Source organism: Anas platyrhynchos, chromosome 25, assembly GCF_047663525.1.
Source record: "Anas platyrhynchos isolate ZD024472 breed Pekin duck chromosome 25, IASCAAS_PekinDuck_T2T, whole genome shotgun sequence".
NCBI classification, from domain to species: Eukaryota; Metazoa; Chordata; class Aves; order Anseriformes; family Anatidae; genus Anas; species Anas platyrhynchos.
Genome location: NC_092611.1, coordinates 1,244,598 through 1,271,510, shown reverse-complemented (window position 1 = coordinate 1,271,510; position 26,913 = coordinate 1,244,598). Strand labels below are relative to the sequence as shown.

Here is a 26,913-nt window from a genome sequence, read left to right as displayed (position 1 = left end):
TAAATCGTTGCGAGCCCCTTTCGCCCATCCAAAAGTGCCCCCAAAGTAAGGCTTTGGGTACAAGTGAACTCCCCAGGGGAGCCTTCACGCAGCCCCACATGCAACTGGACCCTCCGGGGTCACTCATTCCGAGCAACCCAAAAATATATCCCTGGCCGGCAACAGAGACGACTGAAAAATCTGGCCCCAGAAAACGCGTTGCTAGCCCCTTTCGCCCATCCAAAAGTGCCCCCAAAGGAAGGCTCTGGGTATAAGTGATCTCCCCAGGGGAGACTTTACGCAGCCCCACATGCAACTGGACCCTCAGAGTTCACTGTTTCCGAGCAAGCCTAAATATACCCCTAGCTGGCATCGAAGACAACTGAAAAATTTGGCACTAGAAAATGCGTTGCGAGCCACTTTCACCCATCCAAAAGTGCCCGCAAAGGAAGGCTTTGGGTACAAGTGAACTCCCCAGGGGAGCCTTCACGCAGCCCCACATGCAGCTGGACCCTTTGGATTCACTGTTTCCGAGCAACCCTAAATATATCCCTAGCTGGCGTGGGAGAAGACTGAAAATCTGGGCCCAAGGAAATGCGTTGCGAGCCCCTTTCGCCCATCCAAAAGATCCCGCAAAGGAAGGATTTGGGTACAAGTGAACTCCCCAGGGGAGCCTTTATGCAGCCCCACATGCAACTGGACCCTCCAGGTTCACTCTTTCACAGCCAGCCTAAATAAATCCATAGCCGGCATAGAAGACGACTGAAAAATCGGGCCCCAGGAAACGCGTTGCGAGCCCCTTTCGCCCATCCAAAAGTGCCCGCAAAGGAAGGCTTTGGGTACAAGTGAACTCCCCAGGGGAGCCTTCACGCAGCCCCACATGCAGCTGCACCCTTTGGGTTCACTGTTTCTGAGCAACCCTAAATATAACCCTAGCTGGCGTGGGAGAAAACTGTAAATCTGGGCCCGAGGAAATGCGTTGCGAGCCCCTTTCGCCCATCCAAAAGATCCCGCAGAGGAAGGCTTTGGGTACAAGTGAACTCCCCAGGGGAGCCTTTACGCAGCCCCACATGCAACTGGACCCTCCGGGTTCACTCTTTCACAACAATCCTAAATATATCCCTTGCCGGCATGGGATAAGACTGAAAATCTGGGCCCCTGGAAACGCATTCCGAGCCCCTGTCGCCCATCCAAAATGCCCCCAAAGGAAGGCTTTGGGTACAAGTGAACTCCCCAGGGGAGCCTTTACGCAGCCCCACATGCAACTGGACCCTCCGAGTTCGTTGTTTCCGAGCAAGCCTAAATATATCCCTAGCCAGCATAGAAGACGACTGAAAAATGGGGCCCCAGAAAACGCGTTGCGAGCCCCTTTCGCCCATCCAAAAGTGCCCGCAAAGGAAGGCTTTGGGTACAAGTGAACTCCCCAGGGGAGCCTTCACGCAGCCCCACATGCAACTGGACCCTCCGGGGTCGCTCATTTCGAGCAACCCAAAAACATAACCCTAGCCGTCATCAGAGACGATTGAAAAATCAGGCCACAGATAAATCGTTGCGAGCCCCTTTCGCCCATCCAAAAGTGCCCCCAAAGTAAGGCTTTGGGTACAAGTGAACTCCCCAGGGGAGCCTTCACGCAGCCCCACATGCAACTGGACCCTCCGGGGTCACTCATTCCGAGCAACCCAAAAATATATCCCTGGCCGGCAACAGAGACGACTGAAAAATCTGGCCCCAGAAAACGCGTTGCTAGCCCCTTTCGCCCATCCAAAAGTGCCCCCAAAGGAAGGCTCTGGGTATAAGTGATCTCCCCAGGGGAGACTTTACGCAGCCCCACATGCAACTGGACCCTCAGAGTTCACTGTTTCCGAGCAAGCCTAAATATACCCCTAGCTGGCATCGAAGACAACTGAAAAATTTGGCACTAGAAAATGCGTTGCGAGCCACTTTCACCCATCCAAAAGTGCCCGCAAAGGAAGGCTTTGGGTACAAGTGAACTCCCCAGGGGAGCCTTCACGCAGCCCCACATGCAGCTGGATCCTTTGGATTCACTGTTTCCGAGCAACCCTAAATATATCCCTAGCTGGCGTGGGAGAAGACTGAAAATCTGGGCCCAAGGAAATGCGTTGCGAGCCCCTTTCGCCCATCCAAAAGATCCCGCAAAGGAAGGATTTGGGTACAAGTGAACTCCCCAGGGGAGCCTTTATGCAGCCCCACATGCAACTGGACCCTCCAGGTTCACTCTTTCACAGCCAGCCTAAATAAATCCATAGCCGGCATAGAAGACGACTGAAAAATCGGGCCCCAGGAAACGCGTTGCGAGCCCCTTTCGCCCATCCAAAAGTGTCCGCAAAGGAAGGCTTTGGGTACAAGTGAACTCCCCAGGGGAGCCTTTACGCAGCCCCACATGCAACTGGACCCTCCGGGTTCACTCTTTCACAACAAGCCTAAATATATCCCTTACCGGCATGGGAGAAGACTGAAAACCTGGGCCCCAGGAAACGCATTGCGAGCCCCTTTCACCCATCCAAAAGTGCCCGCAAAGGAACGTTTTGGGTACAAGTGGACTCCCCAGGGGAGTCTTCACGCAGCCCCACATGCAACTGGACCCTCCGGGGTCGCTCATTACGAGCAACCCAAAAACATAACCCTAGCCGTCATCAGAGACCATTGAAAAATCAGGCCACAGAAAAATCGTTGCGAGCCCCTTTCGCCCATCCAAAAGTGCCCGCAAAGGAAGGCTTTGGGTACAAGTGAACTCCCCAGGGGAGCCTTTACGAAGCCCCACGTGCAACTGGCCCCTCCGAGTTCGTTGTTTCCGAGCAAGCCTTTATATAGCCCTAGCCGGCATAGAAGACGATTGAAAAATCTGGCCCCAGGAAATGCGTTGCGAGCCCCTTTCGCCCATCCAAAAGTGCCCGCAAAGGAAGGCTTTGGGTACAAGTGAACTCCCCAGGGGAGCCTTCACGCAGCCCCACATGCAGCTGCACCCTTTGGGTTCACTGTTTCTGAGCAACCCTAAATATAACCCTAGCTGGCGTGGGAGAAGACTGAAAATCTGGGCCCGAGGAAATGCGTTGCGAGCCCCTTTCGCCCATCCAAAAGATCCCGCAGAGGAAGGCTTTGGGTACAAGTGAACTCCCCAGGGGAGCCTTTACGCAGCCCCACATGCAACTGGACCCTCCGGGTTCACTCTATCACAACAAGCCTAAATATATCCCTTGCCGGCATGGGATAAGACTGAAAATCTGGGCCCCTGGAAACGCATTCCGAGCCCCTGTCGCCCATCCAAAATGCCCCCAAAGGAAGGCTTTGGGTAAAAGTGAACTCCCCAAGGGAGCCTTTACGCAGCCCCACATGCAACTGGACCCTCCGAGTTCGTTGTTTCCGAGCAAGCCTAAATATATCCCTAGCCGGCATAGAAGACGACTGAAAAATCGGGCCCCAGAAAACGCGTTGCGAGCCCCTTTCGCCCATCCAAAACTGCCGGCAAAGGAAGGCTTTGGGTACAAGTGAACTCCCCAGGGGATCCTTCACGCAGCCCCACATGCAACTGGACCCTCCGGGGTCGCTCATTTCGAGCAACCCAAAAACATAACCCTAGCCGTCATCAGAGACGATTGAAAAATCAGGCCACAGATAAATCGTTGCAAGCCCCTTTCGCCCATCCAAAAGTGCCCCCAAAGTAAGGCTTTGGGTACAAGTGAACTCCCCAGGGGAGCCTTTACGCAGCCCCACATGCAACTGGACCTTCCGGGTTCACTCTTTCACAACAAGCCTAAATATATCCCTAGCTGGCATCGAAGACGACTGAAAAATCGGGCCCCAGAAACGCGTTGAGAGCTCCTTTCGCCCACTCAAAAGTGCCCCCAAAGGAAGGCTTTGGGTATAACTGAACTCCCCAGGGGAGCCTTTACGCAGCGCCACATGCAACTGGACCCTCCGGGTTGACTTTTTCACAACAAGCCTAAATATATGCCTTACCTAATGGGAGAAGACTGAAAATTCAGGCCCTAGAAAAAGCGTTGCGAGCCCCATTCGCCCATCCAAAAGTGCCCGCAAAGGAAGGCTTTGGGTACAAGTGACCTCCCCAGGGGAGCCTTTACCCAGCCCCACATGCAACTGGACCCTCCGTGTTCCTTGTTTCCGAGCAAGCCGTAATACAGCTCTAGCCGACATAGAAGACGACTGAAAAATCGGGCCCCAGTAAACGCGTTGCGAGCCCCTTTCGCCCATCCAAAAGTGTCCGCAAAGAAAGGCTTTGGGTACAAGTGAACTCCCCAGGGGAGCCTTTACGCAGCCCCACATGCAACGGGACCCTCCGGGTTCACTCTTTCACAGCAAGGCTTAATATAACCCTAGCCGTCATAGAAGACGTCTGAAAAACTGGGCCCCAGGAAACGCGTTGCGAGCCCCTTTCACCCATCCAAAAGTGCCCGCAAAGGAAGGCTTTGGGTACAAGTGAACTCCCCAGGGGAGGCTTTACGCAGCCCCACATGCAACTGGCCCCTCCGAGTTCGTTGTTTCCGAGGAAGCCTTTATATAACCCTAGCCGGCATAGAAGACGATTGAAAAATCTGGCCCCAGGAAATGCGTTCCGAGCCCCTTTCGCCCATCCAAAAGTGCCCGCAAAGGAAGGCTTTGGGTACAAGTGAACTCCCCAGGGGAGCCTTCACGCAGCCCCACATGCAACTGGACCCTCCGGGGTCACTCATTCCGAGCAACCCAAAAATATATCCCTGGCCGGCAACAGAGACGACTGAAAAATCTGGCCCCAGAAAACGCGTTGCTAGCCCCTTTCGCCCATCCAAAAGTGCCCCCAAAGGAATGCTCTGGGTATAAGTGATCTCCCCAGGGGAGACTTTACGCAGCCCCACATGCAACTGGACCCTCAGAGTTCACTGTTTCCGAGCAAGCCTAAATATACCCCTAGCTGGCATCGAAGACAACTGAACAATTTGGCACTAGAAAATGCGTTGCGAGCCACTTTCACCCATCCAAAAGTGCCCGCAAAGGAAGGCTTTGGGTACAAGTGAACTCCCCAGGGGAGCCTTCACGCAGCCCCACATGCAGCTGCACCCTTTGGATTCACTGTTTCCGAGCAACCCTAAATATATCCCTAGCTGGCGTGGGAGAAGACTGAAAATCTGGGCCCGAGGAAATGCGTTGCGAGCCCCTTTCGCCCATCCAAAAGATCCCGCAAAGGAAGGCTTTGGGTACAAGTGAACTCCCCAGGGGAGCCTTTACGCAGCCCCACATGCAACTGGACCCTCCGGGTTCACTCTTTCACAGCCAGCCTAAATAAATCCATAGCCGGCATAGAAGACGACTGAAAAATCGGGCCCCAGGAAACGCGTTGCGAGCCCCTTTCGCCCATCCAAAAGTGTCCGCAAAGGAAGGCTTTGGGTACAAGTGAACTCCCCAGGGGAGCCTTTACGCAGCCCCACATGCAACTGGACCCTCCGGGTTCACTCTTTCACAACAAGCCTAAATATATCCCTTACCGGCATGGGAGAAGACTGAAAACCTGGGCCCCAGGAAACGCATTGCGAGCCCCTTTCACCCATCCAAAAGTGCCCGCAAAGGAACGTTTTGGGTACAAGTGGACTCCCCAGGGGAGTCTTCACGCAGCCCCACATGCAACTGGACCCTCCGGGGTCGCTCATTACGAGCAACCCAAAAAAATAACCCTTGCCGTCATCAGAGACGATTGAAAAATCAGGCCACAGAAAAATCGTTGCGAGCCCATTTCGCCCATCCAAAAGTGCCCGCAAAGGAAGGCTTTGGGTACAAGTGAACTCCCCAGGGGAGCCTTTACGCAGCCCCACATGCAACTGGACCTTCCGGGTTCACTCTTTCACAACAAGCCTAAATATATCCCTAGCTGGCATCGAAGACGACTGAAAAATCGGGCCCCGAAACGCGTTTAGAGCTCCTTTCACCAATCCAAAAGTGCCCCCAAAAGAAGGCTTTGGGTACAATTGAACTCCCCAGGGGAGCCTTTACGCAGCCTCACATGCAACTGGACCCTCCGGGTTCGTTGTTTCCGAGCAAGAATTAATATCCCTGGCCGGCATAGAAGACGACTGAAAAATCAGGCCCCAGGAAAAGCGTTGCGAGCCCCTTTCGCCCATCCAAAAGTTCCCGCAAAGGAAGGCTTTGCGTACAAGTGAACTCCCCAGGGGAGGCTTTACGCAGCCCCACATGCAACTCGAATCTCCAGGTTCACTCTTTCACAGCAAGCCTAAATATATCCCAAGCTGGGGTGGGAGAAGACTGAAAAACCAAGCCCGAGAAAACTTGTTGTGAGCCCCTTTCGCCCATCCAAAATTGCCCCCAAAGGAAGGCTTTGGGTACAAGTGAACTCCCCAGGGGAGCCTTCTCGCAGCCCCACATGCAACTGGACCCTCCGCGTTCGCTGTTTCCGAGCATCCCTAAACATAGCCCTAACCGGCATCGATGACGACTGAAAAATCAGGACCCCGGAAATGCGTTGCGAGCCCTTTTCGCCCATCCAAAAGTGCCCCCAAAGGAAGGCTTTGGGTACAAGTGAACTCCCCAGGGGAGCCTTTACGCAGCCCCACATTCAACGGGACCCTCTGGGTTCGCACTTTCCGAGCAAACCTAAATATATCCTTAGCCGTCTTGGCTCAAGACTGAAAAACCGGGCCCCAGAAAATGCGTTGCGAACCCTTTTCCCCATACAAAAGTGCCCCTAAAGGAAGGCTATGCGTGTATCTGAACTCCCTAGGGGAGCCTTTACACAGCCCCACATGCAATTGGACCCTCCGGGTTCACTGTTTCCGAGCAACCCTAAATATATCCCTAGATGGCATCGAAGACGACTGAAAAATTGGGCCCCAGAAAACGCGTTGCGAGCCCCTTTCGCCCATCCAAAACTGCCGGCAAAGGAAGGCTTTGGGTACAAGTGAACTCCCCAGGGGAGCCTTTACGCAGCCCCACATGCAACTGGACCCTCCGGGTTCCCTCACTCCGAGCAACCCTAAATATTGCCCAAGCTAACATCGAAGACGACTTAAAATTCAGCCCCAGGAAACGCGTTGCGAGCCCCTTTCGCCCATCCAAAATGCCCCCAAAGGAAGGCTTTGGGTACAAGTGAACTCCCCAGGGGAGCCTTTACGCAGCCCCACATGCAACTGGCCCCTCCTAGTTCGTTGTTTCCGAGCAAGCCTTTATATAGCCCTAGCCGGCATAGAAGACGATTGAAAAATCGGGCCCCAGGAAATGCGTTGCGAGCCCCTTTCGCCCATCCAAAAGTGCCCGCAAAGGAAGGCTTTGGGTACAAGTGAACTCCCCAGGGGAGCCTTTACGCAGCCCCACATGCAACTGGACCCTCCGTGTTCACTCTTTCACAACAAGCCTAAATATATACCTTACCGGCATGGGAGAAGACTGAAAATCTGGGCCCCAGGAAACGCATTGCGAGCCACTTTCACCCATCCAAAAGTGCCCGCAAAGGGAGGTTTTGGGTACAAGTGGACTCCCAAGGGGAGTCTTCACGCAGCCCCACATGCAACTGGACCCTCCGGGGTCGCTCATTACAAGCAACCCAAAAACATAACCCTTGCCGTCATCAGAGACGATTGAAAAATCAGGCCACAGAAAAATCGTTGTGAGCCCCTTTCGCCCATCCAAAAGTGCCCCCAAAGGAAGGCTTTGGGTACAAGTGAACTCCCCAGGGGAGCCTTTACGCAGCCCCACATGCAACTGGACCTTCCGGGTTCACTCTTTCACAACAAGCCTAAATATATCCCTAGCTGGCATCGAAGACGACTGAAAAATCGGGCCCCAGAAACGCGTTTAGAGCTCCTTTCGCCCATCCAGAAGTGCCCCCAAAGGAAGGCTTTGGGTACAAGTGAACTCCCCAGGGGAGCCTTTACGCAGCCCCACATGCAACGGGACCCTCCGGGTTCGTTGTTTCTGAGCAAGAATTAATATCCCTGGCCGGCATAGAAGACGACTGAAAAATCAGGCCCCAGGAAAAGCGTTGCGAGCCCCTTTCGCCCATCCAAAAGTTCCCGCAAAGGAAGGCTTTGCGTACAAGTGAACTCCCCAGGGGAGGCTTTACGCAGCCCCACATGCAACTGAAACCTCCAGGTACACTCTTTCACAGCCAGCCTAAATAAATCCATAGCCGGCATAGAAGACGACTGAAAAATCGCACCCTAGGAAACGCGTTGCGAGCCCCTTTCGCCCATCCAAAAGTGCCCGCAAAGGAAGGCTTTGGGTACAAGTGAACTCCCCAGGGGAGCCTATACGCAGCCCCACATGCAACGGGACCCTCCGGGTTCACTCTTTCACAGCAAGCCTAAATATATCCCAAGCTGGGGTGGGAGAAGACTGAAAAACCAAGCCCGAGAAAACTCGTTGTGAGCCCCTTTCGCCCATCCAAAATTGCCCCCAAAGGAAGGCTTTGGGTACAAGTGAACTCCCCAGGGGAGCCTTTACGCAGCCCCACATTCAACGGGACCCTCTGGGTTCGCACTTTCCGAGCAAACCTAAATATATCCTTAGCCGTCTTGGCTCAAGACTGAAAAACCGGGCCCCAGAAAATGCGTTGCGAACCCTTTTCCCCATACAAAAGTGCCCCTAAAGGAAGGCTATGCGTGTATCTGAACTCCCTAGGGGAGCCTTTACACAGCCCCACATGCAATTGGACCCTCCGGGTTCACTGTTTCCGAGCAACCCTAAATATATCCCTAGATGGCATCGAAGACGACTGAAAAATTGGGCCCCAGAAAACGCGTTGCGAGCCCCTTTCGCCCATCCAAAACTGCCGGCAAAGGAAGGCTTTGGGTACAAGTGAACTCCCCAGGGGAGCCTTTACGCAGCCCCACATGCAACTGGACCCTCCGGGTTCCCTCACTCCGAGCAACCCTAAATATTGCCCAAGCTAACATCGAAGACGACTTAAAATTCAGCCCCAGGAAACGCGTTGCGAGCCCCTTTCGCCCATCCAAAATGCCCCCAAAGGAAGGCTTTGGGTACAAGTGAACTCCCCAGGGGAGCCTTTACGCAGCCCCACATGCAACTGGCCCCTCCTAGTTCATTGTTTCCGAGCAAGCCTTTATATAGCCCTAGCCGGCATAGAAGACGATTGAAAAATCGGGCCCCAGGAAATGCGTTGCGAGCCCCTTTCGCCCATCCAAAAGTGCCCGCAAAGGAAGGCTTTGGGTACAAGTGAACTCCCCAGGGGAGCCTTTACGCAGCCCCACATGCAACTGGACCCTCCGTGTTCACTCTTTCACAACAAGCCTAAATATATACCTTACCGGCATGGGAGAAGACTGAAAATCTGGGCCCCAGGAAACGCATTGCGAGCCACTTTCACCCATCCAAAAGTGCCCGCAAAGGGAGGTTTTGGGTACAAGTGGACTCCCAAGGGGAGTCTTCACGCAGCCCCACATGCAACTGGACCCTCCGGGGTCGCTCATTACAAGCAACCCAAAAACATAACCCTTGCCGTCATCAGAGACGATTGAAAAATCAGGCCACAGAAAAATCGTTGCGAGCCCCTTTCGCCCATCCAAAAGTGCCCCCAAAGGAAGGCTTTGGGTACAAGTGAACTCCCCAGGGGAGCCTTTACGCAGCCCCACATGCAACTGGACCTTCCGGGTTCACTCTTTCACAACAAGCCTAAATATATCCCTAGCTGGCATCGAAGACGACTGAAAAATCGGGCCCCAGAAACGCGTTTAGAGCTCCTTTCGCCCATCCAGAAGTGCCCCCAAAGGAAGGCTTTGGGTACAAGTGAACTCCCCAGGGGAGCCTTTACGCAGCCCCACATGCAACTGGACCCTCCGGGTTCGTTGTTTCTGAGCAAGAATTAATATCCCTGGCCGGCATAGAAGACGACTGAAAAATCAGGCCCCAGGAAAAGCGTTGCGAGCCCCTTTCGCCCATCCAAAAGTTCCCGCAAAGGAAGGCTTTGCGTACAAGTGAACTCCCCAGGGGAGGCTTTACGCAGCCCCACATGCAACTGGAACCTCCAGGTACACTCTTTCACAGCCAGCCTAAATAAATCCATAGCCGGCATAGAAGACGACTGAAAAATCGCGCCCTAGGAAACGCGTTGCGAGCCCCTTTCGCCCATCCAAAAGTGCCCGCAAAGGAAGGCTTTGGGTACAAGTGAACTCCCCAGGGGAGCCTATACGCAGCCCCACATGCAACGGGACCCTCCGGGTTCACTCTTTCACAGCAAGCCTAAATATATCCCAAGCTGGGGTGGGAGAAGACTGAAAAACCAAGCCCGAGAAAACTCGTTTTGAGCCCCTTTCGCCCATCCAAAATTGCCCCCAAAGGAAGGCTTTGGGTACAAGTGAACTCCCCAGGGGAGCCTTCACGCAGCCCCACATGCAACTGGACCCTCCGGGTTCGTTTTTTCCGAGCAATCCTATATATATCCCTAGCCGGAGTGGGAGAAGACTGAAAAACCAAGCCCGAGAAAATGCGTTGCAAGCCCCTTTCGCCCATCCAAAAGTGCCCCCAAAGGAAGGCTTTGGGTACAAGTGAACTCCCCAGGGGAGCCTTCTCGCAGCCCCACATGCAACTGGATCCTCCGGGTTCGCTGTTTCCGAGCAAGAGTTAATATATCCCTTACCGGCATAGAAGACGACTGAAAAATCAGGCCCCAGGAAACGCGTTTCGTGCCACTTTCGCCCATCTAAAATTGCCCGCAAACGAAGGCTTTGGGTACAAGTGAACTCCCCAGGGGAGCCTTTACGCAGCCCCACATGCAACGGGACCCTCTGGGTTCGCACTTTCTGAGCAAACCTAAATATATCCTTAGCCGTCTTGGCTCAAGACTGAAAAACCGGGCCCCAGAAAATGCGTTGCGAGCCCCTTTTGCCAATCCAAAAGTGCCCCTAAAGGAAGGCTTTGGGTACAACTGAACTCCCCAGGGGAGCCTTTCGCAGCCCCAAATGCAACTGGACCCTCCGGGTTCACTCTTTCACAGAAAGCCTAAATATATCCTTGGCTGGCTTGGGATAAGACTGAAAAACCGGGCCCCAGAAAAAGCGTTGCGAGCCCCTTTCGCCCATCCAAAACTGCCGGCAAAGGAAGGCTTTGGGTACAAGTGAACTCCCCAGGGGAGCCTTTACGCAGCCCCACATGCAACTGGACCCTCCGGGTTCACTTTTTCATAGCAAGCCTAAATATATCCCTTACCTGCACGTAAGACTGAAAATCCGGGCCCGAGGAAACGCATTCCAAGCCACTTTTACCCATAGAAAAGAGCCCCCAAAGGAAGGCTTTGGGTACAAGTGAACTCCCCAGGGGAGCCTTTACGCAGCCCCACATGCAACTGGACCCTCCGAGTTCACTTTTTCACAACAAGCCTAAATATATGCCTTACAGGGTTTGGAGAAGACTGAAAAATTCAGCAGCAGAAAACGCGTTGCGAGGCCATTACACCCATCCAAAAGTGCCACCAAAGGAAGGCTTAGGGTACAAGTGAACTCCCCAGGGGAGGCTTTACGCAGCCCCACATGCAACGGGACCCTCCGGGTTCGCTCTTTCCGAGCAAACCTAAATACAGCCCTAGCCGGATTGGGAGAAAACTGAAAAACCGGGCCCCAGAAAAAGAATTGCGAGCCCCTTTCGCCCATCCAAAAGTGCCCCCATAGGAAGGCTTTGGGTACAAGTGAACTCCCCAGGGGAGCCTTTACACAGCCCCACATGCAACTGGACCCTCTGAGTTCACTCATCCCGAGCAACCCGAAACCTATCCCTGGCCGGCATCAGAGATGACTGAAAAATCGGGCCCCAGAAAAGGCGTTGCGAGGCCCTTACACCCATCCAGAAGTGCCCCCAAAGAAAGGTTTTGGGTACAATTGAACTCCCCAGGGGAGACTTTACGCAGACCCACATGCAACGGGACCCTCCAGGTTCGCTCTTTCCGAGCAAACCTAAATACAGCCCTAGCCGGATTGGGGGAAAACTGAAAAACCGGGCCCCAGGAAACGCGTTGCGAGCCCCTTTTTGCCCATCCAAAAGTGCCCGCAAAGGAAGGCTTTGGGTACAAGTGAACTCCCCAGGGGAGCCTTTACGCAGCCCTACATGCAACTGGACCCTCCGGGTTCGTTGTTTCCGAGCAACCCTAAATATAGCCCTAGCCGGCGTGGGAGAAGACTGAAAATCTGGGCCCCAGTATACGCGTTGTGAGCCCCTTTCGCCCATCCAAAAGTGCCCCCAAAGGAAGGCTTTGGGTATAAGTGAACTCCCCAGGGGAGCCTTTACACAGCCCCACATGCAACTGGACCCTCCGGGTTCGTTCTTTCCGAGCAAACCTTCATATAGCCCTACCTGGCATAGAACACATCTGAAAAATTCGGCCCCAGAAAACGCGTTCCGAGCCCCTTTCGCCCATCCAAAAGTGCCCGCAAAGGAAGGCTTTGGGTACAAGTGAACTCCCCAGGGGAGCCTTTACGCAGACCCACATGCAACTGGACCTACCGGGTTCGCTCTTTCCGAGCAAACCTAAATACAGCCCTAGCCGGATTGGGAGAAAAGTGAAAAACCTGCCCCAGAAAACGCGTTTCTAGCCCCTTTCGCCCATCCAAAAGTGCCCGCAAAGGAAAGCTTTGGGTACAAGTGAACTCCCCAGGGGAGCCTTCACGCGGCCCCACATGCAACTGGACCCTCCGGATTCACTCTTTCACAACAAGCCTAAATATAACCCTTACCGGCATGAGAGAAGACTGAAAATCCAGGCCCCAGGAAACGCATTCCGAGCCCGTATCGCCCATCCAAAAGTGCCCGCAAAGGAAGGCTTTGGGTACAAGTGAACTCCCTAGGGGAGCCTTTACGCAGCCCCACATGCAACGGGACCCTCTGGGTTCGCACTTTCCGAGCAAGCCTAAATATATCCCTAGCCGGAGTGGGAGAAGACTGAAAAACCAAGCCCGAAAAAATGCGTTACGAGCCCCTTTCGCCCATCCAAAAGTGCCCCCAAAGGAAGGCTTTGGGTACAAGTGAACTCCCGAGGGGAGCCTTCACCCACCCTACATGCAACTGGACCCTCCGGGTTCACTCTTTCACAACAAGCCTAAATATATCCCTTACTGGCATGGGAGAAGACTGAAAATCCGGGCCCCAGGAAACGCATTCCGAGCCCCTGTCGCCCATCCAAAATGCCCCCAAAGGAATGGTTTGGGTACAAGTGAACTCCCCAGGGGAGCCTTTACGCAGCCCCACATGCAACCGGACCCTCAGAGTTCACTCATTCCAAGCAACCCTAAATATATCTCTAGCCGTCATGAGAGACGACTGAAAAATCAGGCCACAGAAAAATCGTTGTGAGCCCATTTCGCCCATCCAAAAGAGCCCCCAAACGAAGGCTTTGTGTACAAGTGAACTCCCCAGGGGAGCCTTTACGCAGCCCCACATGCAACTGGACCCTCCGGGTTCTCTGTTTCCGAGCAAGAGTTAATATATCCCTTACCGGCATAGAAGATGACTGAAAAATCAGGCCCCAGGAAACGCGTTTCATGCCACTTTCGCCCACCTAAAATTGCCCGCAAACGAAGGCTTTGGGTACAAGTGAACTCCCCAGGGGAGCCTTTACGCAGCCCCACATGCAACGGGACCCTTTGGGTTCGCTCTTTCCGAGCAAACCTAAATATTTCCCTAGCCGTCATGGGTCAAGACTGAAAATCCGGACCCCAGGAAACGCATTGCGAGCCCCTGTCGCCCATCCAAAATGCCCCCAAAGGAAGGCTTTGTGTACAAGTGAACTCCCCAGAGGAGGCTTTACGCAGCCCCACATGCAACTGGACCCTCTGAGTTCACTCATTCCAAGCAACCCTAAATATATCTCTAGCCGTCATCAGAGACGACTGAAAAATCAGGCCACAGAAAAATCATTGTGAGCCCCTTTCGCCCATCCAAAAGTGCCCGCAAAGGAAGGCTTTGGGTACAACTGAACTCCCCAGGGGAACCTTTACACAGCCCCACATGCAACTGGACCCTCCGGGTTCACTCTTTCACAGCAAGCCTGAATATATCCATAGCCGGCATAGAAGACGACTGAAAAATCAGGCCCCAGAAAACGCATTCCGAGCCCCTTTCGCCCATCCAAAAGTGCCCCCAAAGGAAGGATTTGGGTACAAGTGAACTCCCCAGGGGAGCCTTTACGCAGCCCCACATGCAACAGGATCCTCCGGGTTCTCTCTTTCTGAGCAACCCAAAATATATCCCTAGCAGGCATCGAAGACGACAGAAAAATCGCGCCCCAGAAAACGCGTTGCGAGCCCCTTTCACCCACCAAAAAGTGCCCCCAAAGGAAGGATTTGGGTACAAGTGACCTCCCCAGGGGGGCCTTTACGCAGCCCCACATGCAACAGGATCCTCCCGGTTCTCTCTTTCTGAGCAACCCAAAATATATCCCTAGCAGGCATCGAAGACGACTGAAAAATCGGGCCCCAGGAAACGCGTTGCGAGCCCCTTTCGCCCATCCAAAAGTGCCCGCAAAGGAAGTCTTTGGGTACAAGTGAACTCCCCAGGGGAGCCTTTACACAGCCCCACATGCAACTCGAACCTCCAGGTTCGTTGTTTCCGAGCAAGCCTTAATATAGCCCTAGCCGGCATAGAAGACGACTGAAAAATCGGGCCCCAGGAAACGCGTTGCGAGCCCCTTTTGCCCATCCAAATGTGCTTCAAATAAAGGCATTGTGTACAAGTGAACTCCCCAGGAGAGCCTTTAGGCAGCCCCACATGCAACTGGACCTTCCGGGTTCACTCTTTTACAACAAGCCTAAATATAGCCCTTACCGGCATGGAAGAAGACTGAAAATCTGTCCATCAGTGTCACCATTTTATCGTGCTGGAGAGAGTGAAGCAATGCAACAACAAATCTGTAAAAATATGATCTTGTCCTTGTTCTTTCCTCCTTTGAAAGAAAGTTTGTCTTGCAGTCTCCTGTTGGATGTCCTCTTTCATCCCAGGGTGTTAGTTGTCATGCCAGAATTTGCATTCCCATTTCCATCCAGTAGAACAGCCGGACTTGTCGAAGAATGCAGCCAAAGCTGGTTGCAATACCACCACCTCCAATCCCAGCAGTTTCTGTACTTCCTCGCAGGTGTTTGTCTTCCATGGGGGTGACAGCTGAATTGTGTGCAGAAGGATTGACTGAGGCTGGCACACATACAAAGGCAAGTCTCCTCTTGGCTTCCTGTCTTCCTCTGGCCAGATGTTGCCACTGTGGAGCAGAGGCTGCTGGAAACAAATTCTTGTTCAAGCAGTCATTTGCTCAGTTCGGACAACAGGCTTCCAGCACTAAGTCTTGAGCAATCTTCACTAGGAAAGCTATGTGTTTCTGCAGCAAGGCTCTTTTTTCTTTCAGTGGCTTCTGCTCTGAGACGATTTGGAGTAGAGAGAAGCATTTTCTGAAAGACTCTTCTGGGCAGAGGATCTTCATTGTTAGTCTTGTAGTAGCACATGCTCTGAGATTTCCATCAAATTAGGTTTTGGACATAGTTGTAGATAAGATTGTCATTGGGTTTCTAGGTCTGTATTTCTTGATGTCAACTAGGTACGGAACAAATCAAAGAGGCACACTGTATTCTTGTGCCTCTTTCCTCCTAATGAATGAATCCTTCCCTTTTTCTACAAGAATGGGTGAAATAAATGTCATGCTCATGTAAGGTGATCTACAGCTTATCTTCTGGCACAACCGCAACGTTGTCATCTGAAATCCAAGGTTACTCTGCACTGTAACCTAGTCATCAGCTGTCACCCAACTTGCGAGCATTTCTAACCAGTCCTACCTTACCAGTCAGGCATTTTTGTTAAATGCTCCAGGGAATTCTATACATATTGTACAAGTGTGACTTTTGCTTCAATATGCACATTACAGACCCTTCACTTCAGAATGAGAACTACCAAGAATTCACGAGCTTCTTCCTCTAAGCCCAGAATGCACGTTGATGTGTTTGCGTTCTGCTCTGCAAAATGGCATGGCAACTTTACAACAGCTACAGACTTCTGCGTAGTAGCTTTTTACTTATTGTCAATCCCAGCTAAGATGCTTGCTTTTCCCACCCAGCTAAGATGCTTGCTTTTCCCATGAGTCTTGTTTTCCCCATTATTTTTCCACTTCAAGAAAGACATTTGGTTATCTCTTTTCCTTTATCCGCACGTGACACTGCTACCTGTGTTTTTCTCAGATCTATTTCATGGCTGATCTTTGTCTCCACTTCCTCTGTTATAAATCCCTACATCTGTTAGATTTGGACTCCTGTTTTCAAACACCTTGGTAACTTTTTGCTTTTTGAGATGCTTCTACTTTCTTAAAGAAGAAAGACCTGGATGTACAAGTCAAGTATCTCCGAAGAAAGGAAGCATGCAGAATTCATGAGAAAAGCCACAAAGCAAATTGCCAGCTGATTCACAGCATACCTGATCATTTTGTTTTCCAAGATATTAAAAACACCACGGCTGTGCTGGCCAAGAGGAAATGTGGCAATTCCCTTCGGGCTTGGAGTACTTACGACACTCAAGATACTAATGCTTATCTGGTATCTTTTCAATATTGAGTACCTTGTGTTCTTTTGCCCAAGGTGAAGACAGGCAGTTTTGGAACCAACAGACTACACCTGGGTAGCCAGATAGCATACCATATAGGCATCCTTCTTCACTTCTATGAAATTCTGAAGTGGTTCACCTGGGAAATACAACAGCAGCATAGTTGTTAGACAGCCAGTCATGTGAAAGGCTTTGTTCAATTGACTGCTGCTTGTAAGCAATAATTACATCATGACAGAAAGTGACAGAGTGACATAATTTTTTAGTGCATAACTCCGGTCTGTATGTGAATAGCTGGATTAGTATGAATGGGAAAGAACCACTTAAGTAAATCTACACAGGAAATAAAGATAGATAGAATCATTTTTGTCTGTTCTTCTAAAAGCTGTCTATTAATTATGAAGCCACAGCACTGCTTCAAATGCTGGAATTGACACTGTTCCTGTAAATTGACACTGTTCCTTTCATTTCATTAGACCAACTATACAGAGTTGTATAGAGAAGACTATTCTTGTGAAGAAGAGTTGTATAGCATAGCCTAAGTACCCTAAATCTAAGCAGGTAAAATCATACCTAGTAAAGAACATGTCTTTCTTTCATGAGGTAAGTGTAAGAGCATTCCCAAAATTCCGTCCTGACTTGGGGAACAACAAACCAAAACTGTGCAAAAGAAATCATGAGCCACTGGGATGAGTGCTCTGGCAAGCAGACCCAGATTCTTCAGATTCTTTGCAGCAAATCTACCCAGGCTATCATTTGCACTTCCTATCTACTTCAGTGCAACCAACTTTTGATTTATCCTCGGAGTATTTCTCAAGTTTTTCAGTCCTTCCCCAGACCTCTCCCCTTCACACGGTCCATGAAGCCCACCTTCAGCCAGAGAGGAGGCATGGCCACCCTGAAGAAAGAAAATGAATGGGGACAGTCCCTGCCACCTCATCCTAGTACTACGTACTGGGACCAGGTTGCCATAGGCATCTGTCCCTGGAGTGGAGCAGGGTGGAGCATTAATCAGAAAGGAATTTGTCTCTATTGCCGAGAGCAAGCCACATTCCTCATGGATATCACAAGTCTTCTTTTCATTCCCTGTGGAGCTCTTGAAGCCCTCTGCTCAGGGAACCTCACTGCTAGAGACCCCTGTATGTTCTACAGGGACTCCTGGTACCTCAAGTGACCTGAGGCGTGGATTTCACAGCTCAACTGGAAGCTTGAGCGATGCATAAGCCTTAGGTATTGCAACCTGTTCCTTCCTTAGATCTCTCCTTACCTACGTATGGACAAGATTGTCAGGTGTTGTTTTTGAACCTTCCAGTACCCACTAATCACTGAATTGAAAAAGCCAATCTGCAAGCAAGGACTGGATTTCCAACAAAAAACGGAGAGAAGCACTGGAAAAGCTGTTGTGAACAATAGCCCCCTCTTGTGTGTTAAAGGAGCAGCAGGTCTGTGTCTGCATAGGCCTGAGCTTTGGAGCTTTACGCAAACTTGGTAAACTTGTGAGGAAAGCAACCAGTGCAAGTGGCTTCCCCAAGGGGCGACTGGACAGAAGCGAACGCCTGACAGTGGCTGCCCAAGCTGACGGCTTAGCTCTGGTCTGGATATATCATAAGCTTTGTTGTGCAGGGTAGAAGTGAATTTCCGTCATGAAAAACAGCCCGGTGCTGTATGATATCATGTTTATTTCATAAAGAAGCAAGGAGGGAGGAAAACTTGACTGTTTTCTAAGACTCTTGCACATCCTCAGCACATTGAGCACGTAGGTCCTAGCACTGCACTAGTAAGGGAAGACCTCAATCAGGAGCAGATTATTCTTGATTAATTTAAACTGGGGGAGCGGGAATCACACCAGACAAAGACGTCCTTTTCACCAACATAGTTTATTTTGCCTGTCACGGCTCTACACGAAGACAGTAAAAAGGTAACAAATAAGGCAATATTCCCTCCTTCCCCTTCCCTCTCCTCCCCTCCACTTCCTTCCCCGACTCTCTCCTCCCCTATACTCCCGTACATTCCCCCCACACACACTCCCCTACACTCTCCTCACCTACACTCCCCTACACACACCTCCCCTACACACTGCTCCCCTACACTCCTCTACACTCTGCTCCCCTACCCTCTTCTTCACCCAGTTCCCCTACACTCCCCTACACTCTGCTCCCCTACCCTCTTCTTCACTCAGTTCCCCTACACTCTCCTACACTCTGCTCCCCTACCCTCCCCTACATTCTGCTCCCCTACCCTCTTCTTCACTCAGTTCCCCTACACTCCCCTACACACACCTCCCCTACCTTCCCCTTCACTCTGTTCCCCTACACTCCCCTTCCCTACACTCCCCTCCACTCTCCTCTCCTACACTCCCCTATACTCTCCTCCCCTACGCTCCCCTACACTCTCCTCACCAAACAATCCCCTCCCCTACACTACCCTACACTACCATACACTACCCTACACTCCACTACACTCTGCTCCCCTGCCCTCCCCTGCCCTCCCGTGCCCTCCCCTGCCCTCCCCAGAACTCCCCTGCCCTCCCCTGCCCTTCCCTCCCCTCCCATTCTCGTTTTTACCCTTCCCTCCCCTCCCTCCCGTTCTCTTCATTCCCTCCCCTTCCCTCCCGTCTTCTCCTTTCTTCTTCTCCTCTCTTCTCCTTTCTTTCACAAATTGCAATGGAGAACAGGGAGAAGCATCACTTCCAGTCACTTCCGTCGTTCTCGTAGCTTGTGTCACTGCCTGATTCGTGGCAATCCATCAGCAGTATCCAGAAGCGTTCCAGCTGCTGTGCTACTAGGTGAGCAGCAGTCTCCAAGGGGCAATCACGGACTTCTTGCTGTGGCTCGGACACGGCACTTTCAAGTCCACCCTGGCTTGGCCATGTCCTCTTGCTACGTCCCCACCTACATTACAGTTCTGTTTAGAAGCCGAAGCACGGTGCTGAAGTAGTTCCACTCCTTCCATTTGCAATGATTGAGTTTATCTAGCCAAGTGGTTTCTGTCCATAGAACACAAGAAAGAGGTTTTGCTTAGAAACAACGCAAGGAGGACTTCTTTTCCACATGGGCAAGGAATAGTCACGCTTTTCTAATGGAGACTCTAGTGGAAGAGAGAATGACAGATCATTCCGAGAGCTTTGAAATATCCCTTGGGGATGCTTAGTGCAGAGGACCAGAGGAAAGCTGTCCAAAGGACACCAGAGAATCACTCTGAATTACTTCCTCACAGACACATGTCCTTACTATGTCTGATATGGCTTCATGTCTGATATGGCTTCAGCTGGTTTCAGGGTTCTTGTTCACCTAAAACCTAAATTCGGAGTTGTAAATGAAGATGGAAAGATTGACAAATGTATAAATCACTGATGGGGAAAAAAAAAAAAAGAAAAAAAAGTGCTTTGAGAACTTTGGCCATTAGCCCTGGAAAGCATCAAAGTACTGTCCTCTGAAGCAAATGCCTTCTTCTCTTGACACCTAAAGAGGTAAATCAATCCAATGTTGTAACATTAGAAAAGCAAACACTAAACACAAGCAAAGGAGAAGAACACAAGTAAGCAATTGCAATGCCTATGGGGCTATTGCAGGGTTAGGCAAAGAACTATTGTACCATGAAATCTTGGGATAGAAGAAATATTATGTGCATTTTTTACTGTTTCATTTGTTGAGCTAATTTAGAAGTGGATATAAAATTGTTTTCTTTTTTTTTTTTTTCCTCTTGAGTTCACTCCTTTTTATAGGATTTCATAATAGAATAGATATATACTAAAAAAAAAAAAAAAAAAAAAAAAAGATTCCAAGCAGGTAATCATATTCACAATTATTTTTTCAATCCAGAAACAATAGCAAGGATGAGCTGAAAAGTATTTCTATGCCATTAGAGTGTCAAGGTGTGTCCCATACGTTAGTAACAGTCAGAGGATTCATTTTGGAGAACAAAAGATATCTTGAAAGAAGTAAAGACAGAAGTAAATATGTATGCATGTACATCTCTCTCTCTCTACAGAAACCTAAGAAACTCGTATGCAGGTTAGCTTCTTGTGCTCTCTTCTCAAAGTTCTAGTGAATACAGCATCAGTGTGTGTTCCAAACATTACCCTCAGTCCAGCACGGATACACACGAGAGGTCAGTCTGCAGGTTGTGCAGGCCAAGAAACTGCTCTGGCTTGATGGGAAGAGCCAAGGCAGAAGTTGCTGTCAGAGAAAAGATGCTGTCAAAGCGTGTCACGTCCATGCTAGAGCCTCTCTCCCACCATCTAGCTCTACTGCATCTAGATGCATCTATACTAGAGCGTCGCTACTTAGCCAGTCTGGGGGATCTTAGGAGCCTTCTGAAGACCCAGAGGAGGGGCTCTTTGTCCTTTCTGTTTTAACAGCCAGTGAAAACTCTTAGCGTTTGACACAGAGTGGCTGAAAAACACAAAGTGGACTTGCAATCTTCACAGCTTCGAAGCAAGTGGAGATTGTGGAGGTTGTGGAGTAACCAAGGAAACTGTTGATCTAGAAGCAGCCTACAGATTGTGTTTAGCCAGGGCCTTGTATTGCCCTTCTGGCTGATCTGCCAGCAATTCAAGAAAGTCTCCCTGGCAAGCCAGCCCTGGAGTCACCCAAAACTTGGTGAAACCCATGAGATTAGAAAGGAGACAGTTGCACTCCATAAACTGCAGGTTTCTGTGCTTTTTGATTGCTTGCTTGCTTGCTTGTTTTCCAGGCTGAATTGGATTAGCTGGACAAGTTGGCAGCTGCCTACAGACAAATACCTTATCAGGAGTCTAAACTACGGGATTGCTCTAACTGAGAACAATGAATTGGACTTGACGTTCTTAGGAAGTCTTTCCAGCTACGCTTTCTACCACTACAGAAATGCACCTGATTCTTTCACAAAGCTTACGCGTGCTGACTGCAAATAGTCCTCATCATTCTCCATTGCCTTCCTCATCTCCATTCTCTTTTGGCCCGTGAAGCTTTTCCGAGCAGAGATGAAGAGCAGCTCTAATACGCAGTCTGGGATTCTGCAAAGGAAAAGAAGAATCCTCCTGAAAACTCTTTGCAACCTCACCCACCATCCCCAAAGCAAAGAAGAGCAAAAGAACACCGCTTGATCACAGCAAGCATCAACTCGAGCATAGGTCTCCTGCAAGTGTAGCGGGGTTCAACAGCTGCCGAACAAGCTTAAGGAGCACACCCAGAATCAAGTCCATCAAACCGTGTCTTCAAACAGGTGCTTGAAAGAGTTAGGTTTTCTTAGGCGTGAGGAATGAAAAAGAAAGCAAGAACTGACAACTTACCAGCACACAGTTTCCCTCGAGCTTGCTTGGCTTCATTCCGCACCTGAGGCTGGGCTTCCAAGCAGGATTGAGCAGCATTGTGCAGAAATGCCAAAGCCTCCCCAGCTGTGCTGGATCTTCAGCCCGAAGGGCTTTGGCTCTGTTGCCTCCTCAGCAACATGGGCAATTGCCCAGGCAAGCCGGAGTCCAGCAGCTTGACTCAGGAAGCACAGCCCCCCCTTGCCACCGCTTGCCGCTCACACCAGGAGCCCCCGCGGTGGTGGCAGCCGTTGCGCGGCGCTTGGTGCAGTGCGGTGCGTTGCGGGCAGAGGGCTGCGGGCTCCTTCTCCTCGGGGGCGGCTCTGCCATGGGGCGTCCACCACGGGGCTGCTGAGGCGGCGGGGGGCTCCATGGGGGAGCGGAGGGCGACGTGCGCTGGGGCTGGGATGGGCCTGGGGCTGGGGCACCGCGCCGCCGCCGCCATGCCAAGCAGCACTCCTGGCATCTGTGCTGCAGAGCCAGCCAGTGTGATGCCTTGGCGTTTGTGACTTCACAGAATCACAGAATGTCTACGTTGGAAGAGACCTCAAGACCATCAAGTGCCAAACAAAGGCAACTCTGCATTTCCTTCTTAAACACCCGGTTTCTTCAGAAAAACAAAACAAAACAAAACAAAACAAAACAAAACAAAACAAAACAAAAACAAAACAAAAAACACAGAACTTCATCCCTCACACGGGATTCCCGAAGTGAGCCTGCAGGGGCTGCCAAAGGCAGCAGCTCCTCAAGCACTGCTCCCACATGGCTCCCTACCACGGGCTCCATCCATCCCCCAGGAGCAAACTTGGTCAAACTAAGCCCCTTTGGAGATATTGGATGGCAGGCCTTACCAAATGCCGGACAAAGGAGAAGATCTAACCCATTTCGGAAACCAATATTTGCAACAACATCTTACAGTTTGGTGCAAGCAACTAGAACAAATCAATGTTTTAGGCACTAGACCTTTTATTTGCCTCCCAAGGGGAAGGATGCACTTTAATCAATATTAGTTGCTGTATGTGTGTAAATGAGGCAGGAGGAATTGAGACTGAGCACGAAAACATTTGGGGAAAGACTACGGTAATAAGGTGATTAGTCTAAGGTGATTACATAAGGTAATTCAAGATGACACCTCCTGGGGTTTTCGAGAATTATGCAACAAAATCACCTTTTTGGTTACCCAACTTTTCTTGGCTTAAGCAATCGTTTAGAGGAATCCTGATCTTCTTTTTAAGAGTAGTAGTCTTGACTTGTGTAGTGGTACAATGTGCATTTTGGTGCTGTATGAAGGACTAGATTATGATACCTGGAAGTGTAACTGAAACAAGCACCAAGTCAAAACTGGTAAGAATTTAATGAAAACTTTTAATCAAGAAGGATTGTAATAAGCCAAAGAATTTGCTTAGGCTCAAGAAAAGGGGGGACTTGAGACAGGGAACAAGATAAAGACTGGTGATTCCTAGGTCTGAGCTAGCACCATTGTATGTTAAGGACCCGAAAGACAAGGAAGTAAAAGACTGTGTCTTTTACTTTCCGCTGGCTCTTTGCTTGTAATACAAGCTTCACCATTCTAACTTGCAATTTAGGCAATCTTAAAACAACTGAACCATGACAGTAAAATATGAAATTCTTCGTATTTTCAAAAGTAGTCTGCAATTTCAGTAGCAGAACACACAAAACATAGTCTTTGAATGTGACTTTAATGTACACAGGGATTTTTGTTATTTTTAAAGCTCATCACTTTTTTATTGCATTGTATTATGCCCCAAAATATATTCAGAGGAAAGATAACTAAAGGTAATTATACAAAAATACTGAGCGCTTCTTACAAACGTTACAAACATATGGATTTGAAAAAGTTAGAAATTCACAGGGACATTCATCCTTCTACATTTCGCTACAGTTTGGCTGCGATGGATGTTTCCTCACAGCAAAACATGTCCTGGACTACATGCTTCTTTGTGTATTAGACACAGAATAATCTTCCCCATGCTCATTTACAGTCCAACCTGTGCAATATTCATGTTCACACCGTCACAGCATACTTTCGAGTAATGAACCTCTAGGCTTATTATCCTGCCTGGAGAGCTAAACCTCAATTCACTCTGGTAGCAACAGATGCATATGTGACCAGCATCTACGTGTTACAAAGACATGGCACTACCTCAAGTGTGACGAAATAGAACCATCAGTTAAGAGGAAGAATGAGTCACACTGAGCCTTAAGACGAAACACGGGGCCAAGAAGGCTGCACTGTGCGTGTGAAGTGGTGGTGGTGGCAGTGTGAGGTGTAAGACAACCAAGATAATGACAATGATTAAACCATTTTTGCTTCTACACTAGAACTACTTCATTTTAAGTTTGAGTTGTGGTTAGTAGGACCTGGAACAATCAAAAAAACTTTTCATAGTTGTTTGTTGGTCCTTTTTTTTTTTTTTTTTTTTTTTTGGTCAAAGCATAGATCACATTAGGAAGCTTATCTTCTTACTACAAATATCTAGGTCTTTTAACCTTAATAAAGAATGATTTTAGTTAACTGGAAGTATGGACCTCCTCATTGACAATCTTCCAAGAAATAACTTCTATGAAATCAAGTGCTGGCAGCAAAATCAAGTTGATTGTTTAAAATACTGGCATCTAAAAGCATAGCATATTACACATTTGTTAATTATAATGCCATTCAGAGTCTTTCAGATCATAAAATACCGTTTTCTCAACCACAACAGTGTGAGACTGTAGCTTCTGAAATTATGCTCGAATCCACAGAAAACCAAACACGAATTTAGAACAGTGTTATACCACTGCCTCTATTACAAACTGATGTTGTCTCTCCTTTGCAAGTGTGGGGAGATGTAGTACCTTCCTGGATAAGAGTTAGTTCAGTAAAAATATGAGTTTTATGTCTATCTGATATACTTCTGTCTGTTTGCTACCCCTCAAATGATCTACTGACAAACACAAAAGCATTTTAAGATCATGTACTTACATTTAGTAGGTGCCATTAGTTGATGGGGTGACTCTCCAAAAAAGCCCTTCAATTTCTTCTTCAGCTCTCTGCTGGTTTTCTCTAGAATAAAAGAAGTCTTTTTCCAGTTGCTGGACTTTTACTTCATACTCTTTCAAGGTTTCTGCAATACCTTCACCATCTTGTTCTAGGGCAAGTAAAACTAGTATGAGAATCAAATCTTCACTTCACTTCTCTGTGCCAAAATCAAGATGCCCAGCTAGAGAATGTCCTGTATTTTGCTGACACTCTGCTTTCATGGTGTACATTTAAACTAGTATGACAGAGGAGCAAAAAGCCCATGCCAACCCCAATTCTCCATTTTAATAGGAGCATTTAGAGGATAAAGATCAAGGGGATTGCTATCTTTCACCTTTCCAATGTCAACAAATTGAATATAAAAATGTGACAATTCTGACCGTTTTTTAAAAATGGTCAGCTTTTTTCTTTTATACAAGCACCTTGTGTCTGTTCATCAGCATCCTACACGACATCAGAATTAGTAACAGCCAAAATGTTATCTTTCTACCTCATATCTTCTTTTTTCTTTCATATGAAACACAGTATTTCTCAACAGTGACTAAAGATAATATCTGCTGTACAATTCCCCTTGGAAAACAAACAAGCACCCTTGAAATGATGCAGTATCAACTGTAGTTTTTTCTCATGTTCTCTGTGTTGTAGCATCAGCTGCCTGTCACACTGCAACTTGATGTGCTCAAGTGCAGATTCCAATTCACGTTTTATATTTTCCTGGTCTATGACCTTCATCTCCTGTTCTTCAGTCTGCAGTTGTAATTTACGTTCAGACTCTCGCAGGCCAACAATCTAAGACAATCTAATACACTTCTATCAAACCATTTCAACAAATGCTTTTACAGTTCTGCTTAATAGATGAATGGATACAAAAGCAATTGTCTGTATAAGCTGTAAGCTTATACTGGAAACAGATTTGCCTGCTGACACGAGTTCACACTTCAGAATTGAGCTCTGTAGATTTTGATCACATGGACTAGTGGATTTTTTAATGCCCTGTGCAGAACTTAAACTGATACAAGAGTTTTTTTCCTGTTTCTGGAAAACTGCCAATTTGTGTACCACAGACAACTTGTTCACAAAATCACCCAAGGTTCACCCATGGGCAAAGAGAGACACCAAGTCCTAATGCATTTCTTTTTTATGTTTCCAGGTGTCATTACGATTCTTCAGTATATGGTGGTAAGCGCTTGTTTGCAGAAAGATTTTATAATGGATTTGGAAAAAAGAAATACTATCCTGAGGTTAATAAAGACTGCAGGTGGGAAGAATTTCGATACGACACCACTGTTTAAATATGTTGCTACTTGAGAAGTTAGCAGCATAAAGCAGTGGAAAGGAGCAAGGAAATTTCCAGAGTTGCAACACCTTTTAAGCTAATGACACCAAAACAAGATACAAACAAGTAATAGAAAAGCATCCTTTTTTATGTTGATGTCAAGATGCAAAATATCCAAATTAACAACAGATGTGAGTAACCTAAGCAGGCTTTCAAGGAAAGTGGATTAAATTGACTTTACTTCTTGACACTATTTCATTTAACTATTTAGTGCAATAACAGGTAATAGGATAAAATATTGATCATTAGCCAAAGCAAACCTTGTTAAAGTATTTGAAGAGGATAGCTCTGAGCTCATCAGCAGACAAGGAAACTAGTTTTCCTATTGCATTATCCTCACTCTGTGAAAGGATCTGTGAAGAGGATCTAAGCAAGTACTGGCGACTCTGAATACTTTCATTCTTGTAATTAATAGCAGCCTCCAGGGCTTCAATTCCTTCTTCCAGCTGCAAAAGGACATGTTCTTCCTACACAGAAACACAGGAGTGAGATTGTAAAAAAAGTACAAAACAAACCTTTGTGTGCATAAGACATTAACTTCATTCTCAAAGGTGAATCTAAATTGAAGAGCAAGACTAACTAGTAGTAGTACAGAGAATGGAATGGGAAAAATAAGAGGAAGAGTACAAATCTAGAACCTGCTTGGAGCAAGCAGGAAATGTCTTGATATCCCTTCCACAGACCAGAGTTCAAACAAATGGTTCATCACCACAAAAGCCTACATTC

General features: G+C 49.0%; 1 pseudogene; it reads right to left on the bottom strand.

The window, feature by feature from the left end:
- Window positions 1-19,086: 19,086 nt before the first annotated feature.
- LOC139999418 (kinesin-like protein KIF27) overlaps window positions 19,087-26,913 on the bottom strand; it is a 40,715-nt pseudogene continuing 32,888 nt past the window's right edge.